The sequence below is a fragment of the Callithrix jacchus genome, chromosome 3 (genome assembly GCF_049354715.1).
Source record: "Callithrix jacchus isolate 240 chromosome 3, calJac240_pri, whole genome shotgun sequence".
Classification (NCBI taxonomy): domain Eukaryota; kingdom Metazoa; phylum Chordata; class Mammalia; order Primates; family Cebidae; genus Callithrix; species Callithrix jacchus.
The window spans coordinates 37,872,955-37,890,700 of record NC_133504.1 but is presented as its reverse complement, the minus strand read 5'-3'; the positions used below and the strand labels follow the sequence as shown (position 1 = coordinate 37,890,700).

General features: G+C 40.0%; 1 pseudogene; it reads left to right on the top strand.

Annotated features, from left to right (window-relative positions):
- Positions 1–12,446: 12,446 nt before the first annotated feature.
- LOC100400605 (vasculin pseudogene) lies at positions 12,447–17,477 on the top strand (annotated as a pseudogene).
- The last annotated feature ends 269 nt before the right edge of the window (positions 17,478–17,746 follow it).

Here is a 17,746-nt window from a genome sequence, read left to right as displayed (position 1 = left end):
GAATCCCATAGGTTTTAGGATGTTGTGATTCTCTTACCACTTGTTTCAAGAAATGTTTAAATTTCTTTCTTAATTTCTTCATTGGCCCACTGGTTATTCAAGAGCCTATTATTTAATTTCTGTGTGTTTGCATAGTTTCCAAAATTTCTCTTGTTACTGATCTTTAGTTTTATTCCACTGAAGTTGGAGAAGATGCTTGATATCATTTTACTGTTTGTGGATGTTTTAAGACTTGTTTTGTGACATAACATATGGTCAGTCCTAGAGAATAATCTCTGTGCTGAGGAGAAATATGTGTTTTCTGGAGCCATTGGATTAAGTGTTTATAAAAATCTATTAGATCCATTTGCTCTATAGTACAGATAAAATTCAGTATTTCTTTGTGGATTTTCTGTCATGGAGATCTGTCCAATGCTGCAAGTGGGATGTTGAAGTCTCCAAATGTTACGATATTGAAGCCTGTCTCTCTCTTTAGCTGTAATAATTGCTTTCACAGTATGGCAATTCCTCAAAGAGCTAAAAGCAGAATTACCATTCCACCCCACAATCCCTTTGCTATGTATGTACCCAGAGGAATATAAATCATTCTTCCATAAAGACACATGCATGGTTCATCTGAGCACTATTCACAATAACAAAGACACAGAATCAACCTAAATGCCCAGCAGTGACAGATTGGATAAAGGAAATATGTTACATATACACCATGGAATACTATGCAGCCATAAAAAAAAGAACATCATGTCTTTTTTTTTATGGCATTTTAGGTTTTGGGGTACATGTGCAGAACATGCAAGACAGTTGCATAGGTACACACATGGCAGTGTGTTTTGCTTGCTTTCTCCCCTTCACCCACATTTGGCATTTCTCCCCAGGCTATGCCTCCCCAGCTCCCCCTCCCACTGGCCCTCCCCTTTTCCGCCCAATAGAACCCAGTGCTTAGTACTCCCCATTCTGTGTCCATGTGTTCTCATTTTTCATCACCCGCCTATGAGTGAGAATATGCAGTGTTTCATTTTCTGTTCTTGTGTCAGTTTGCTGAGAATGATGTTCTCCAGAGTCATCCATGTCCCTACAAACGACACAAATTCATCATTTCTGATTGCTGCATAATATTCCATGGTGTATATGTGCCACATTTTCCCAATCCAGTCTATCATCAATGGGCATTTAGGTTGAATCCAGGTCTTTGCTATTGTAAACAGTGCTGCGATGAACATTCGTGTGCGTGTGTCCTTATAGTAGAACGATTTATAGTCCTTTGGATATATACCCAGTAATGGGATTGCTGGGTCAAATGGAATTTCTATTTCTAAGGCCTTGAGGAATCACCACACTGTCTTCCACAATGGTTGAACTAATTTACACTCCCACCAACAGTGTAAAAGTGTTCCTTTTTCTCCACATCTTCTCCAGCATCTGTTGTCTCCAGATTTTTTAATGATCGCCATTCTAACTGGCATGAGATGGTATCTCAATGTGGTTTTGATTTGCATCTCTCTGATGACCAGTGACGATGAGCATTTTTTCATATGATTGTTGGCCTCATATATGTCTTCTTTCGTAAAGTGTCTGTTCATATCCTTGGCCCACTTTTGAATGGGCTTGTTTGTTTTTTTCCTGTAAATCTGTTTGAGTTCTTTGTAAATTCTGGATATCAGCCCTTTGTCAGATGGGTAAACTGCAAAAATTTTTTCCCATTCTGTTGGTTCCCGATTCACTCTAGTGACTGTTTCCTTTGCTGCGCAGAAGCTGTGAAGTTAGATTAGGTCCCATTTGTCTATTTTGGCTTTTGTTGCCAATGCTTTTGGTGTTTTGTTCATGAAGTCCTTGCCTACTCCTATGTCCTGGATGGTTTTGCCTAGATTTCCTTCTAGGGTTTTTATGGTGCCAGGTCTTATGTTTAAGTCTTTAATCCATCTGGAGTTAATTTTAGTGTAAGGTGTCAGGAAGGGGTCCAGTTTCTGCTTTCTGCACATGGCTAGCCAGTTTTCCCAATACCATTTGTTAAACTGGGAATCCTTTCCCCATTGCTTGTTTTTGTCAGGTTTATCAAAGATTGTATGGTTGTAGATATGTTGTGTTGCCTCCGATGCCTCTGTTTTGTTCCATTGGTCTATATCTCTGTTTTGGTACCAGTACCATGCTGTTTTGATTACTGTAGCCTTGTAGTATAGTTTGAAATCCGGTAGTGTGATGCCCCCCGCTGTGTTCTTTTTGCTTAGAATTGACCTGGCTATGCGGGCTCTCTTTTGGTTCCATATGAAGTTCATGGTGGTTTTTCCAGTTCTGTGAAGAAAGTCAATGGTAACTTAATGGGGATAGCATTGATTCTGTAAATTACTTTGGGCAGTATAGCCATTTTCACGATACTAATTATTCCTAACCATGAACATGGAATATTTCTTCATCTGCTTGTCCTCTCTGATTTCATTGAGCAGTGGTTTGTAGTTTTCCTTGAACAGGTCCCTTACGTTCCTTGTGAGTTGTATTCCTAGGTATTTTATTGTTTTTGTAGCAATTGTGAATGGCAGTTCGTTCTTGACTTGGCTTTCTTTAAGTCTGTTATTGGTGGAGAGGAATGCTTGTGATTTTTGCACATTGATTTTATATCCTGAGACTTTGCTGAAGTTGCTTATCAGTTTCAGGAGTTTTTGGGCTGAGGCGATGGGGTTTTCTAGGTATACTTTCATGTCGTCTGCAAATAGAGACAATTTAGCTTCCACCTTTCCTATTTGAATACCCTTTATTTCTTTTTCTTGCCTGATTGCTCTGGCTAGAACTTCCAGTACTATATTGAATAGGAGTGGTGAAAGAGGGCATCCTTGTCTAGTGCCAGATTTCAAAGGGAATGCTTGCAGTTTTTGCCCATTCAGTATGATATTGGCTGTTGGTTTGTCATAAATACCTTTTATTACTTTGAGATATGTTCCATTGATACCGAGTTTATTGAGGGTTTTTAGCATAAAGGGCTGTTGAATTTTGTCAAATGCCTTCTCTTCGTCAATTGAGATAATCATGTGGTTTTTGTTTTTGGTTCTGCTTATGTGGTGAATTACGTTTATAGACTTGCGTATGTTGAACCAGCCTTGCATCCCCGGGATGAATCCTACTGGATCATGATGAATAAGTTTTTTGATTTGCTGTTGCAGTCGGCTTGCCAATATTTTATTGAAGATTTTTGCATTTATGTTCATCATGGATATTGGCCTGAAGTTTTCTTTTCTTGTTGGTTCTCTGCCGGGTTTTGGTATCAGGATGATATTGGTTTCATAAAATGATTTGGGAAGGATTTTTTCTTTTTGGATTATTTGGAATAGTTTCGGAAGGAATGGTACCAGCTCCTCTTTGTGTGTCTGATAGAATTCGGCTGTGAACCCATCTGGACCTGGGCTTTTTTTGTGTGGTAGGCTCTTAATTGCTGCCTCGACTTCTGACCTTGTTATTGGTCTATTCATAGTTTCAGCTTCCTCCTGGTTTAGGCTTGGGAGGACACAGGAGTCCAGGAATTTATCCATTTCTTCCACGTTTACTAGTTTATGTGCATAGAGTTGTCTGTAATATTCTCTGATGATGGTTTGAATTTCTGTGGAATCTGTGGTGATTTCCCCTTTATCATTTTTTATTGCATCTATTCGGTTGTTCTCTCTTTTCTTTTTAATCAGTCTGGCTAGTGGTCTGTCTGTTTTGTTGATCTTTTCAAAAAAACAGCTCTTGGATTTATTGATTTTTTCAAGGGTTTTTCATGTCTCAATCTCCTTCAGTTCAGCTCTGATCCTAGTTATTTCTTGTCTTCTGCTAGGTTTTGAGCTTTTTTCATCTTGCTCCTCTAGCTCTTTCAATTTTGATGATAGGGTGTCAATTTTGGATCTCTCCATTCTCCTCATATGGGCACTTATTGCTATATACTTTCCTCTAGAGACTGCTTTCAATGTGTCCCAGAGATTCTGGCATGTTGTGTCTTCGTTCTCATTGGTTTCGAAAAACTTCTTTTTTTCTGCCTTCATTTCATTGTTTATCCAGTCAACATTCAAGAGCCAGGTGTTCAGTTTCCATGAAGCTGTGCAGTTCTGGGTTGGTTTCTGAATTCTGAGTTCTATCTTGATTGCACTATGGTCTGAGAGGCTGTTTGTTATGATTTCAGTTGTTTTGCATTTGCTGAGCAGTGCTTTACTTCCAATTATGTGGTCAATTTTAGAGTAGGTGTGATGTGGTGCTGAGAAGAATGTATATTCTGTGGATTTGGGGTGGAGAGTTCTGTAAATGTCTATCAGGTTTGCTTGCTCCAGGTCTGAGTTCAAGCCCTGGATATCCTTGTTGATTTTCTGTCTGGTTGATCTGTCTAATATTGACAGTGGAGTGTTAAAGTCTCCCACTATTATTGTGTGGGAGTCTAAGTCTGTTTGTAGGTCATTAAGGACTTGCCTTATGTATCTGGGTGCTCCTGTATTGGGTCCATATATGTTTAGCATCATTAGCTCTTCTTGTTGCATCGATCCTTTTACCATTATGTAATGGCCTTCTTTGTCTCTTTTGATCTTTGTTTCTTTAAAGTCTATTTTATCAGAGATGAGAATTGCAACTCCTGCTTTTTTTTGCTCTCCATTTGCTTGGTAAATCTTCCTCCATCCCTTTATTTTGAGCCTTTATGTATCCTTGCATGTGAGATGGGTTTCCTGGATACAGCACACTGATGGGTTTTGGATTTTTATCCAATTTACCAGTCTGTGTCTTTTGATTGGTGCATTTAGTCCATTTACATTTAGGGTTAATATTGTTATGTGTGAATTTGATACTGCCATTTTGATGCTAGCTGGCTGTTTTGCCCATTAGTTGTTGTAGATTCTTCATTATGTTGATGCTCTTTAGCATTTAGTGTGATTTTGGAATGGCTGGTACTGGTTGTTCCTTTCTATTTGTAGTGCCTCCTTCAGGAGCTCTTGTAAAGCAGGCCTGGTGGTGACAAAATCTCTGAGTACTTGCTTGTTCGCAACAGATTTTATTTTTCCTTCAGTTATGAAGCTGAGTTTGGCTGGATATGAAATTCTGGGTTGAAAGTTCTTTTCTTTAAGAATGTTGAATATTGGCCCCCACTCTCTTCTGGCTTGTAGTGTTTCTGCTGAGAGATCTGCTGTGAGTCTGATGGGCTTCCCTTTGTGGGTAACTCGACCTTTCTCTCTGGGTGCCCTTAGTATTTTCTCCTTTATTTCAACCTTGTTGAATCTGACGATTATGTGCCTTGGGGTTGCTCTTCTTGCAGAATATCTTTGTGGTGTTCTCTGTATTTCCTGCATTTGAGTGTTGGCCTGTCTTTCTAGGTGGGGGATATTTTCCTGGATAATGTCCTGAAGAATATTTTCCAGCTTGGATTCATTCTCTTCTTCCCCTTCTGGTACACCTATCAAACATAGGTTAGGTCTCTTCACATAGTCCCACATTTCTTGGAGATTTTGTTCATTCCTTTTTGCTCTTTTTTCTCTGATCTTGGTTTCTCATTTTATTTCATTGAGTTGATCTTCAACTTCTGATATTCTTTCTTCTGCTTGGTCAATTCAGCTATTGAAACTTGTGCATGCTTCGTGACGTTCTCGTCTTGTGTTTTTCAGCTCCTTTAATTTATTCACATTCCTCTCTAAGTTATCCATTCTTGTTATCATTTCCTCGAATCTTTTTTCATATCTTTTTTCAAGGTTCTTAGTTTCTTTGCATTGATTTAAAACATGTTCTTTTAGCTCACAAAAGTTTCTCATTATCCACCTTCTGAAGTCTAATTCCGTCATTTTGTCACAGTCATTCTCTGTCCAGCTTTGTTCCCTTGCTGGTGAGGAGTTTTGGTCCTTTCTAGGAGGCGAGGTGTTCTGGTTTTGGGTGTTTTCCTCCTTTTTGCACTGGTTTCTTCCCATCTTTGTGGATTTATCCACCTGTTGTCTGTGTAGTTGCTGACTTTTCAATTGGGTCTCTGAGTGGACACCCAGATTGTTGATGATGAAGTATTTTTATTACTTGGTTTTCCTTCTACCATTCTAGCCCCTCCACTGTACGACTGCTGAGGTCCACTCCAGGCCCTGCTTGTCTGGGGTGCACCTATAGCAGCTGCGGAACAGTGAGGAATGCTACCAGTTTCTTTTTCTGCTATCTTTGTCCCAGAATGATGCCTGCCAAATGTCAGTCTTTTGGATACAGAGGGGTCAGAAAGCTGCTTGAGGAGATAGTCTGTACCTTATAGGAGCTCAATTGCTGAGCTGTGAGCTCTGTTGTTCATTCAGGGCTGTTAGGCTGCTACATTTAATTCTGCAGCAGCAGAACTCATTAAAAAAAACCCTTTTTTTCTCAGATGCTCTGTCTTGGGGGTGTTGGGGCTTTCTTTGTGAGTGTCCGTTGTGCTGTCCTGCCCAGCTAGGAGGCAGCCTAGTCACTCTTTGCCTGCTGAGGCTCCGCCCTGCTGGTGTGAGGTCCACCCTGTTGCTGCAGGCTCTGCCCTTCTGCTGCGGTCTCCACCCTGCTGCCACGGACTACGCCCTTCAGCAGAGTCTCTCTGTTGTACCAGGTTGCCTCGGCAATGGCAGGCTGTGTCAGCAATGGGAGTGTACCTCAGTAGGGGCTGATTGCCTCTGTAATGGCGGACACCCCTCCCCCACGGAGCTGTGCTTTCAGGGAACCTCCCCACTGGGAGCATTTGGAATCGCCGTTTTGTTTGTCGCACTGCGCTACCCCAAACGCTGTGTCCCTGGAATCTCCTGGGCTGGCTCACTGTCCAAGTCTTGTTCAGTCTCAAAATCAGCCCTCTCAAGTCTCAGGTTGCCAGTTCAACAGGGCACCCAGACCAGTGCGCTTTGTGCGGAGCGCTATGGAGTGCCACTGCGCTACAGCGCGGGCCGCCGCCGCACTGGCTGCCGGCTACACCAGCCAAAACCTCTGCCTGGCGTCCCGCGTCTTTTTTATACCTGGGAATTTCCCCGGTCTGTGGGCAACAAAGATCCGTCTGGAAATGCGTCCCTGACTCACCCTCTCTGCACATCCACCAAGAGCTTCAATCCTGGGTTGTTCTCACAGCACCATCTTGAGCCCTCCCCCTAACATCATGTCTTTTATGGGAACATGTATGGAGCTGGCGACTACAATCCTTAGCAAACTAATGCAGGAACAGAAAATCATATACTGCATGTTCTCACTTATAAGTAGGAGTAACATGATGAGAAATCATGAATACAACAAACCCTTCTCACACAAGTTCATCTATGTAACAAACTTTCACATGTACCCCCAAACCTAAAATAAAAGTTAAATAATAATAATACTATTGGCTTTATATATTTATCTGGGTGCTCCACTGTTGGGTGCATATATATTTACAATTATTACATCCTGTTGCTGAGTTGACCCATTTATTATTATACAATTACCTTCTTTGTCTCTTCTTATAGTTTTTGTCTTGAAATCTATTTTGTCTGACATGAGTGTTGCTACTGCTGCTCTTTTTTGGTTTCCATTGGCATGGAGTATATTTCTTCATCCCTTTCCTTTCAGTCTATGCATAGCTTTAGAGATGAAGTATGTTTCCTGGAGGCAACAGAGCCTTGGGTCTTGTTTTTTCAGCCATTTAGCCAGTTTATGTCTTTTGATTGGAGAGTTTAGTCTCTATACATTTAATGTTGTTATTAATAAGTAGGGACTTACTCTTGCCATTTTGTTGTTTTCCAATTTCTTGCTTTTTATTTCTTGTGTATCCATTTCAACTTGAGGTTACCACAAGGCTGGAAAATATTGTCTTATAATCCATTATTTTAAATTGTTGACAACTTAACACTGCATAAACAAACAAACACAAAAAGAAAACTGATTTTAAGAAGGCTCTATGCTCTTTGTCTCCAAGCTTTTTAACATTTTGTTTCTCCTCTTTATGTCTTATTGTACTGGAAACAATGTTTTAGTTATTTTTAATTGGTTTATCATTTGGTCTTTCTACTTAAGACAAGAGTAGTTTACACACCAAAATTACAGTGTTATACTGTTCTGTGTACTTACTATTACCAGTGAGTTTTGTACCTTGAGATGATTTCTTCTTGCTGATTCATGTCCTTTCCTTTCAGATTGAAGAATTTCCTTTAGCATTTCTTTTAGGACAGGTCTGGTGTTGATTAAATCCCTCAGCTTTTGTTTGTCTGGGAAGGTTTTTATTTCTCCTTCATACTTGAAGGATATTTTCACTGGATATACTATTATAGGGTAAAAGTTTTTCCTTCAGTGCTTTAAATATGTCATGTTACTCTCTCCTGGCTTGTAAGGTTTCCACTGAAAAGTCGGCTGCCAGACATTTTGGAGCTCCATTTTATGTTATTTATATCTTTTCTCTTGCTGCTTTTAGCACAGCACTAGGCCTTGCTCATGGCCCTTCCCTTCATAGTGGTGAGTTACTTAAGGCCCTGGGCCTGACCAGAGATGCTATATGGGATCCAGGGATTGGAGTCAAAAACCTTAGCAATTTACCAGATATTCTATTCTACTGTGGCTAAGCTGGTACTCAGAGCAACAACACAAAGTCCTTTTCTTTATCCACAGCCTTTAGGAGTTTGACTATTAAGCACCTGGAGATAATCTTCTTTGGGTTAAAACTGATTGGTGTTCTGTAATCCTCTTGGACTTGAATGTTGATATACTTCTCTAGGTTTAGAAAGTTCTCTGATAATATTCCTTTGAATAAACTTTTTATTCCTAGCTCTTTCCCAATTTTCTCTTCAAGGCCGGTAACTCTTAGATCTGCCATTTTGAGGCAAGTTTCCAGACCCTATATGTGTGCTCCATTGTTTTTATTCTTTTTACTTTTGACTCCTCTGACTGTATTTTCAAATAGCCTATTCTTCAAGCTCACTGATTCTTTCTTCTGCCAGATCGATTCTGCTATAAAGAGACTGAAGCATTCTTCATCATGTCAGTTGCATTTTTGAACTCTAGAACTTCTGCTCGATTCTTTTTAATTATTTCAATCTCTTTGTCAAAATTATCTGATAGAATTCTGAATTTCTTCCCTGTATTATCTTGAATTTCATTGAGTTTTCTCAACACAACTATTTTGAATCCTCTGTCTGAAAGGTCATATACGTCTTTTTTTTTTCCAGGATTAGTTTCTGATGACTTATTTAGTTCATTTGATGAGGTCATGTTTTACTGAATGGTGTTGATGCTTATGGATGTTAGTCAGTGTCTGGGCATTGAAGTTAGGTATTATTGTAGTCTTCACAGTCTACGCTTGTTTTTACCTGTCCTCCTTGGGAAGGCTTTCTGGGTATTCAAAGAGACTTGGGCCCCATGTCCAATAATGCTCTGTCTGGGTTTTAAAGACTCATTGAGGTACTGCCTTAGTGGTCTTGGATAAGCTCTGGAAGATTTCTCTAATTACGAGACAGAGATTCTTATTCTTTTCCCTTATTTTTTCCCAAAAAAAGCAGAGTCTTTCTCTTTGTGCTGGGCTACCTGGTGCTGGAGATATGGTGATGCAGTTACCTTAGTGGCCACCACCACTAGGACTGCTCTGGGTCAGACCTGAAGCCAGCACAGCACTGGGCCTTACCCAAGTCCCTTCCCTTCATGAGTTACCTGAGGCCCTGGGCCTAACCACAGATGCTGCATGGGATCCAGGGATTAGAGTAAAAAATCTTAGCAATTTACTAGATGTTCTGTTCTACTGTGGCTAAGCTGGTATTCAAACCACAACACAACGTCCTTCCTACTCTTCCCTCCCCTTCCCACAGACAGAGGAGCTTCTCCCTGTGGCCACCACCACCAGTCCACAGGGGCTTCTGCCAGGCCACTTCCCATGTTCACCCAAAGCCCAAGGGCTGTTCTGTCAGCTTGTGGTGAATGCTGCCAGCCTGGGACTCACTCTTCAGGGCAGTGAGCTCCCCTGTGGCCCAGGACAAGTCCAGAAATACTGTCCAAGAGCCTAGGCCTGAACTCAGGGACCCCATGAGTCTGCTTTTTGCTCTACCCCACTGTGGTACTTAAGGTGCAAGACAAAGTTCTCTTTACTTTTCCCTCTGCTTTCTCAAATAGAAAGAGTCTTTCACTATAGCCACCAGAGCTGGGAATGTGCTGAGTCTCTCCTGAAGCTGGCACATCTCAGACCCCGAGGCCATGCTATACTCCCTAAGTGCTGTTGGTTATTCAGGGCTCAAAGCTTCTGAAGTCAGCAAATAATGAGTTCTGACAGGACTGGGTCCTTTTCTTCAAAGCAGTGAATTCTCTTTTGACCCCTACAGGAATGTCTAGAAATGTTATGGAGGAGCTAGGGCCTGGAATAGAGACTGCACAACTCTGCCCAGTGCCCTAGCCTACTATGGCTCAACTGGTATCCAAGACACAAGACAAAGTTCTCTTTACTCTCTGCTCACCTCTCCTTAAGCAGAAGGAAGGGATCACTTTTGTTGCTGTGAGTTGCACTACCTGGGGATAGGGGAGGGATGGTGCAGGGACTTTCTTAGCTGTGCCAGCTGGTGTCTCCCTAGGTCATGTGCCACCCTAGTTCACTGTCTGTAAGCTTAGACTAGCACCAGATACTGTCTAGGAATTGTAGTTCTTGTGTACTACACTGCCTTTCAAGTTTACCTAGGAGTATAAAGCACTTTAGCCTGCAGTGGCAAGGCTTACCAAGAAACTCAAGTTCCACTGCTGAGATGGGTGGTTCCCTTCCAGCTAGAGCTAGTCCAAATGCTTTCTCTGAGCACAGGTGCTGCCTGAGCACAGCGCAGCTTTATTCTCCACTGTGACAGAGCACTGTGTGACGGAGCAGCACTGAGTTCAATGTAAAGTCTCCCAGCCACTGCACTCTCCTTCCCAAAGTGCACAGATTCTCTCTCCATGCCATACAGCTACTGCCAGGGGATATGGGATGGGATGGATGGCATCAGTAGCTCAGGACTGTCTCTCCTGCCCTCGTCAATGCCTCGTTGCATAATATGAAGTTAAAATCGAATCCTGGGATTGCTCACCTGATTTTTGGTTCTTGTGATGATGCTTTTCTGTGTGCAGATAGTTGTTAAAATTTGGTGTATTGCTTGCCTGATTTTCGTTTTTTTGCGACAAGGCTTTTCTGTGTGCAGATAGTTGTTAAAATTTGGAGTACCTGTGGGAAGGACAAACAGTGTAGGCTTCTATTCAACCATCTTCCTCCACTCCTCAAGTAAATATATTTTTTCTATTACAGTTAGTGCTTTCAGTATCTTCGCTAAGAAATCTTTGCTCACCTCCAGATTGTGAAGATATTGTAGAAGCTTTTCTTTTTGTGAAAGAAACTTTCTCCTTTAGAAATTTTGCAAATTTAGTTGTTATGTTAGATTCACATTTCATTCAAATGAACTTTGGGTGCAGCATAAGATGAATCTCAAACTTCCTTCTTCCCCTTATACTTACCAGTTCTTATAGGCCTATTTGTTGAAAAGACTTTTCTTTACCTATTGAATTGAAATGAAATGAATTTGCAACCTTTTCAGAAATCAGTTGATTGTACATTTATGCCTATTTGTGGAATTTCATTCTGTTCCGGGCATCTATTTGTCTGTTTTTATGTCAGTACCACTCTGTCTTGATTGCTGTAGCTCTGTAGTAATTCTCAAAGTCAAATAATTATAGTCTCTAACTTTGTTCTTCTCTGGCAAGATTCTTTGAGCTATTCTAAGTTTTTCTCTTCTGTTTAGTGAGAGAAAATTAATGATGCAAGAGAGAAGATATGTCATGATATGCCCATAAGATTACCCACAATCAAACATCATTTATCCTGGGATTTGTTATTTTTAAATTGTGTATCAATTTGACAGTTGAAATTGATATTTCATTACTCATATAGCATCACTTGATTACTTGGGCATTTTATGCTGCATTTTTGTTTTTGCATTTCTTTGTTACAAAATTATTTCAATGTTCTGTGCTCATCATTAACATATGCCTTGTATTGTTATTCGTTTTGTTCAGGTGAGAAAGAATAGACCCCTCCTGGACTCTCTCAAATGTTGCCAAATCCAGACTTGCTGGGGAAACAGTGAATAGTACAATACAGCAGGAAAATTGTGCATTTGGAGAGCAAACAGAGATGTAGGTAGAAACTGACATATGAAAGATCTTATGTTACATGAACAAGAAATTGCAGGTGGAGAGTACTTATGTGAAATCTGAAGGGATGGGCAAGACTGGAGGTGAGAAGACACATTAGGGGGCAGTTATTACAATAGTGGGGGAGAAAAGGATCTTTAAAGGCACCATATCCACAAGCAAAACCAAAAATCATATCAAACAAAGCCGACATCACAGGAACAAAAACAAAACTACAAGGAGAATACAGAGGCTGGAATAAGGCAACACAGGTGACAAGTCAGAATGAAGAAATGGGCACAGAGGCCAATAAATAAAACTATGATGGCTCATATGAATCAAGTTAATTATGACCAAGTCCAGACATGAAAATGACCCCAGGTCATCGGGATAGAAATGAACAACTCCCACATCAGGAGATGACTGTAATCAAAGAACATGTATGTAAGAATTATTCACAGCTGAAAACACTCAAAAAGAGCAACAAAGGCAAGAATATTTAATCAGTTTCCAGAACAAATTTGTCAACACAGCGGAGTATTTTTCCAATACTTCTTTTTTTCTAGTCCCATGTAAATTTTTTTACCCTTGGATCCTAAGTGGACAACATCGTTTATACCAGTCAGACATGGAGAAGGGGAAAAGTAGAAGGTCAAAGATGGTACAAAGATTACCTGCCTGATTATCTGAGTAAATAATGAAACTATCAGCTAATGAGTTCAGAAAAAGTATGTCTTCCTTTAAGACAGGATAAGATGATGCATTGATAAACATAAGTCAGGAAATGAATGGCAAAGAATTAAGGCAAAGCAGAGGGCTCAAGAAAAGTGATAAAGATGTGAAATGGTTGTTATAAGAACTGGGAAAAGAAATATTAGAATCAAGTAAGAGTACCGCTAAAATGGCAGATGAAGAAGGCACTTATAGATGTGTAACAGAAGTGATCGTTGTGGTTTTGCAATATTGTGTAGTAGCATTCTGCAGATCAGGCAAAACAAGGAAAAAAGTGGGAAAGTAAGCTCCAAGTTAAAATATAGTGAATTCTCCAATGTTTGTTAACTCTTTAAGTCTTCTCTAATCAATCAAACTGTCAGTTCCTTGAGAGTGAGGACTTGAGATACAGAATTTCTAATGCTTCACAGGTCCTAGCTCAGTGCCATGTACAAATGAGTGCCTAATATGTAAATATTAATAAATATGAGGCTGGGTGCGGCGGCTCACATCTGTAATCCCAGCACTTTAGGAGACCAAGGTGAGCGGATCACAAAGTCAGGAATTCAAGACCAGCCTGAGCAACATATCGAAACCCCGTCTCTACTAAAAATACAAAAATTAGGGCCTGGCGCAGTGGCTCACGCCTGTAATTTCAGCACTTTGGGAGGTCAAGGCAGGTGGATCTCAAGGTCAAGAGATCGAGACCACCCTGGCCAACATGGTACTAAAAAATACAAAAATTAGTTGGGTGTGGTGGCGTGTGCCTGTAGTCCCGGCTACTCACGAGGCTGAGGCAGGAGAATTGCTTGAACCCAGGAGACGGAGATTGCAGTGAGCCAAGATTGCGCCACTGTACTCCAGCTTGGCGCCTGTTGACAGAGCAAGACTCTGTCTCAAAAAAAAAAAAAAAATTAGCCGGGCATGGTGGCATGCACCTGTAATATAATATCAGCTACTCTGGAGGCTGAGGCAGGAGAAATGCTTTAATCTGGGAGACGGAGGGAGCAGTGAGCCAAGATCTCAGCACTGCACTCCAGCCTGGGTGACAGAGGGAGACTCCATCTCAAAAATAATAACAAAAATAAATAAATAAATAAGATACTGTTATTTGTACATATTTAAGTGAAGACCATAATAGTGCTGAAAATGTCTAGTGTTATGGGAAGTTCATTTGTTTAGGCCTATCCTATGAATTGAAATATCTTTTCTAATTTATTTGCATACAATGTAGTCAAATTTTTCAACTCCAAACAGAATAAATTTTATACAACATAAAAAGCACAAGCATAGAAAGAGTCAAAAACTGCTCTCTGAACTCCTTTCCAAGTATATAATAGCAATTACCCGACGCCCTGGTAAATACGCCAGTCAAAATGTTTAACAGGGAGAGCAGGGGTACTCATTCCTGTAGCCCAAAGATAAGAGATAAACAGAGAGATCCTGAGATTGAGCAAAAGAAATTCAGAAGAGAGAAGCAGACTTTTATTTTCCCCCTAGGGCATGAGCAGTTGCTTCCCCTAGATGTTTCTGCTGCTGCCCCACCCAGTGGGTGATTGAAGATATGAAGACCATTTTCTGGGTTTTGTGTAAAATGTCCTAGATATTTCAAGTGTCCATTTTGGAATTACAATTTTTTTATAACTTTGCCAAAAAAAGTTGATTAAAATTGGCAGGAACTGCCTCTGAAGTGAATTGATAGTAGTGAACAATCTAAAAAGAGACACCGGGATTTCTTCAGTATTTTGGTTCAAACAAATGACATCACTGGCTAAAGTATTTCAGCAGGTGGGATTTTCTGACCTATTCCAACCCCTCTCCTGTTGCTGGTATTCTTCAGCAAAAAGTGTAAGATACGTTTGATTTGTGTAATGAGTAGTTTTAGCAGTTTCAAATGACTCTTTAGATATTGCCAAAGTTTCATGCCAGTTTATTTTTACTTTTATTAAAAGTTTTAGGAGGTTGACCTCAGTCAATTTCATGTCACATGAGACAGCTTCTCTACATGAAGACATTGAAAGAATACAAAGATTTTTCCATTTTATGTATATGGAGATTTAATATGTTGCAGCTTCCCAGCAGTATGGTAGTATTGAGATAGCTGTGTGTCTCTGTGTACCTGATGTATAAGCATGCTCTTCAGATATGAAATTTTCTTTTTGTTATTGTTTTATTTTTCTTTTTGTTTGACTCAAAAATTAGATATTTCATATGGAGTAAATAAGTACAACAGTGACAATTACATGTAATAATAAAGAAGACTTTGACATTAAATCTAAGAAACTTGGCTAATTCTGAAGATAGCCATATGAAAACCATAAAACAGGTACAGATGTGGTGGCACATGCCTAAAATCTCAGCACTTTGGGAGGCTGAGGCAGGAGCATCACTTGAAGCCAGGGGTTTGAGAGCAGCCTGGACAACTGGCAAGAGTCCATCCCTAAAGAAAACACACACACACACACACATGCACACGTTTTATATAGATATGACGTATAGAAAGAAAATATTGGATCAACCAAAGTCTTCATTTCTACAACATTCATTTACAAAGAAATAATGTTTAATACAACCCAACACAAGATTATTGGTTTTCTTTCTTTTTAAAAAATTGTATATATGCTATATATACAAATATATATATAATATTTTTTTAAAAAGAAAACCTTAAAACGGAAGTATGAGTGGATGATTTTTTTTTTAATTTTTTATTGGATTATAGGTTTTGGGGTACATGAGCAGAGCATGCAAGACAGTTGCGTAGGTACACACATGGCAGTGTGCTTTGCTTTTCTTCTCCCCTTCACCCACATTTGGCATTTCTCCCCAGGCTATCCCTCCCCACCTCCCCCTCACACTGGCCCTCCCCTTTTCCCCCCAATAGACCCCAGTGTTTAGTACTCCCCTTTCTGTGTCCATGTGTTCTCATTTGTCATCACCCACCTATGAGTGAGAATATGCGGTGTTTCATTTTCTGTTCTTGTGTCAGTTTGCTGAGGATGATGTTTTCCAGATTCATCCATGTCCCTACAAAAGACACGAACTCATCATTTCTGATTGCTGCATAATATTCCATGGTGTATATGTGCCACATTTTTCCAATCCAGTCTATTATCAATGGGCATTTGGGTTGATTCCAGGTCTTTGCTATTGTAAACAGTGCTGCAATGAACATTCGTGTACATGTGTCCTTATAGTAGAACGATTTATAATCTTTTGGATATATACCCAGTAATGGGATTGCTGGGTCAAATGGAATTTCTATTTCTAAGGCCTTGAGGAATAGCCACACTGTCTTCCACAATGGTTGAACTAATTTACACTCCCACCAACAGTGTAAAAGTGTTCCTTTTTCTCCACATCCTCTCCAGCATCTGTTGTCTCCAGATTTTTTAATGATCGCCATTCTAACTGGCGTGAGATGGTATCTCAATGTGGTTTTGATTTGCATCTCTCTGATGACCAGTGATGATGAGCATTTTTTCATATGATTGTTGGCCTAATATATGTCTTCTTTAGTAAAGTATCTGTTCATATCCTTTGCCCACTTTTGAATGGGCTTGTTTGTTTTTTTCCTGTAAATCTGTTTGAGTTGTTTGTAAATTCTGGATATCAGCCCTTTGTCAGATGGGTAGACTGCAAAAATTTTTTCCCATTCTGTTGGTTGCCGATCCACTCTAGTGACTGTTTCTTTTGCTGTGCAGAAGCTGTGGAGTTTGATTAGGTCCCATTTGTCTATTTTGGCTTTTGTTGCCAATGCTTTTGGTGTTTTGTTCATGAAGTCCTTGCCTACTCCTATGTCCTGGATGGTTTTGCCTAGATTTCCTTCTAGGGTTTTTATGGTGCCAGGTCTTATGTTTAAGTCTTTAATCCATCTGGAGTTAATTTTAGTGTAAGGTGTCAGGAAGGGGTCCAGTTTCTGCTTTCTGCACATGGCTAGCCAGTTTTCCCAACACCATGAGTGGATGATTTAAAGTGACTTTACATCAAAAACCCATCAGCTAAGTATCCTCAAAGAACTTGGGTACTATTTCAGAAGAAAAAAATTTTTAACTGGAACACATAAAGATTCCAGCGAAAAAACCAACACCTTCCTGAGCAGTCCTGTTAGAATTCGAACTTGTCATGAGGTGTTGAAGCCTTGTTTTACTAGGCTGGGGAGACTGGATGTAAACGGCACAGTGTGACTTTGCTCCAGCCTGCCTTGTTTTTCCTACTCCACTACCATCAACAAAGTTGTTACTGAATTTTGAGAAGCATGCTGAAAACTTCATGGACATAAAATTGTTGTGATGTAAGTTATTGACAACACAGCTCTTCAGATGACTTTGATTCTGGGGTTGGATGTCTTAATGGAGTAACTTTATATGGAAAGAAAGAAATGGATGGCATACACATGGAATAAATGGTACTGAGCACATAAATCATAGAGGGGAATACCATGGGAGAAGTTTCCATTCTCATAGCAGTATTTTCCATTCTGGAAAAAGACAAAGTCTACATGAAAACAACATTTCTGACAATGAAACAAGGAGGAAAGAAGATAAGACTGATTGCAAGCCATTCGAGGCTGAGGATTTTCCATCTTTAAATCCTGAATATGAGGGAGAACCAAATCAGAACAGACCTTTAGCTGCAGGTGTGTGGGAATACCTTCAAATCCTAAATCTAGTGCTCCAAGGTAGTAATCAAGGTATTGAGCAAAATGTATTGAGCTCTGGTCATTAAGCTAGGTAATACAAAATAATAGTCTCACAGCCAGCTGGATTCCCAATAGTAGGAAATCTTCAGTAACAGACAGGTAAAAATGGAACTCATTCAAGTGTTTATAAAGATTTGGTCTTTAAATCTGCTGCTCTACCTACAAAACCTACACAATGGAAAAGCCAAAGTACAGAGAATAAAGTTCTTTTCCTCACGAGTCTACATATGGTATTGGCAAGTTTAGTGCTTT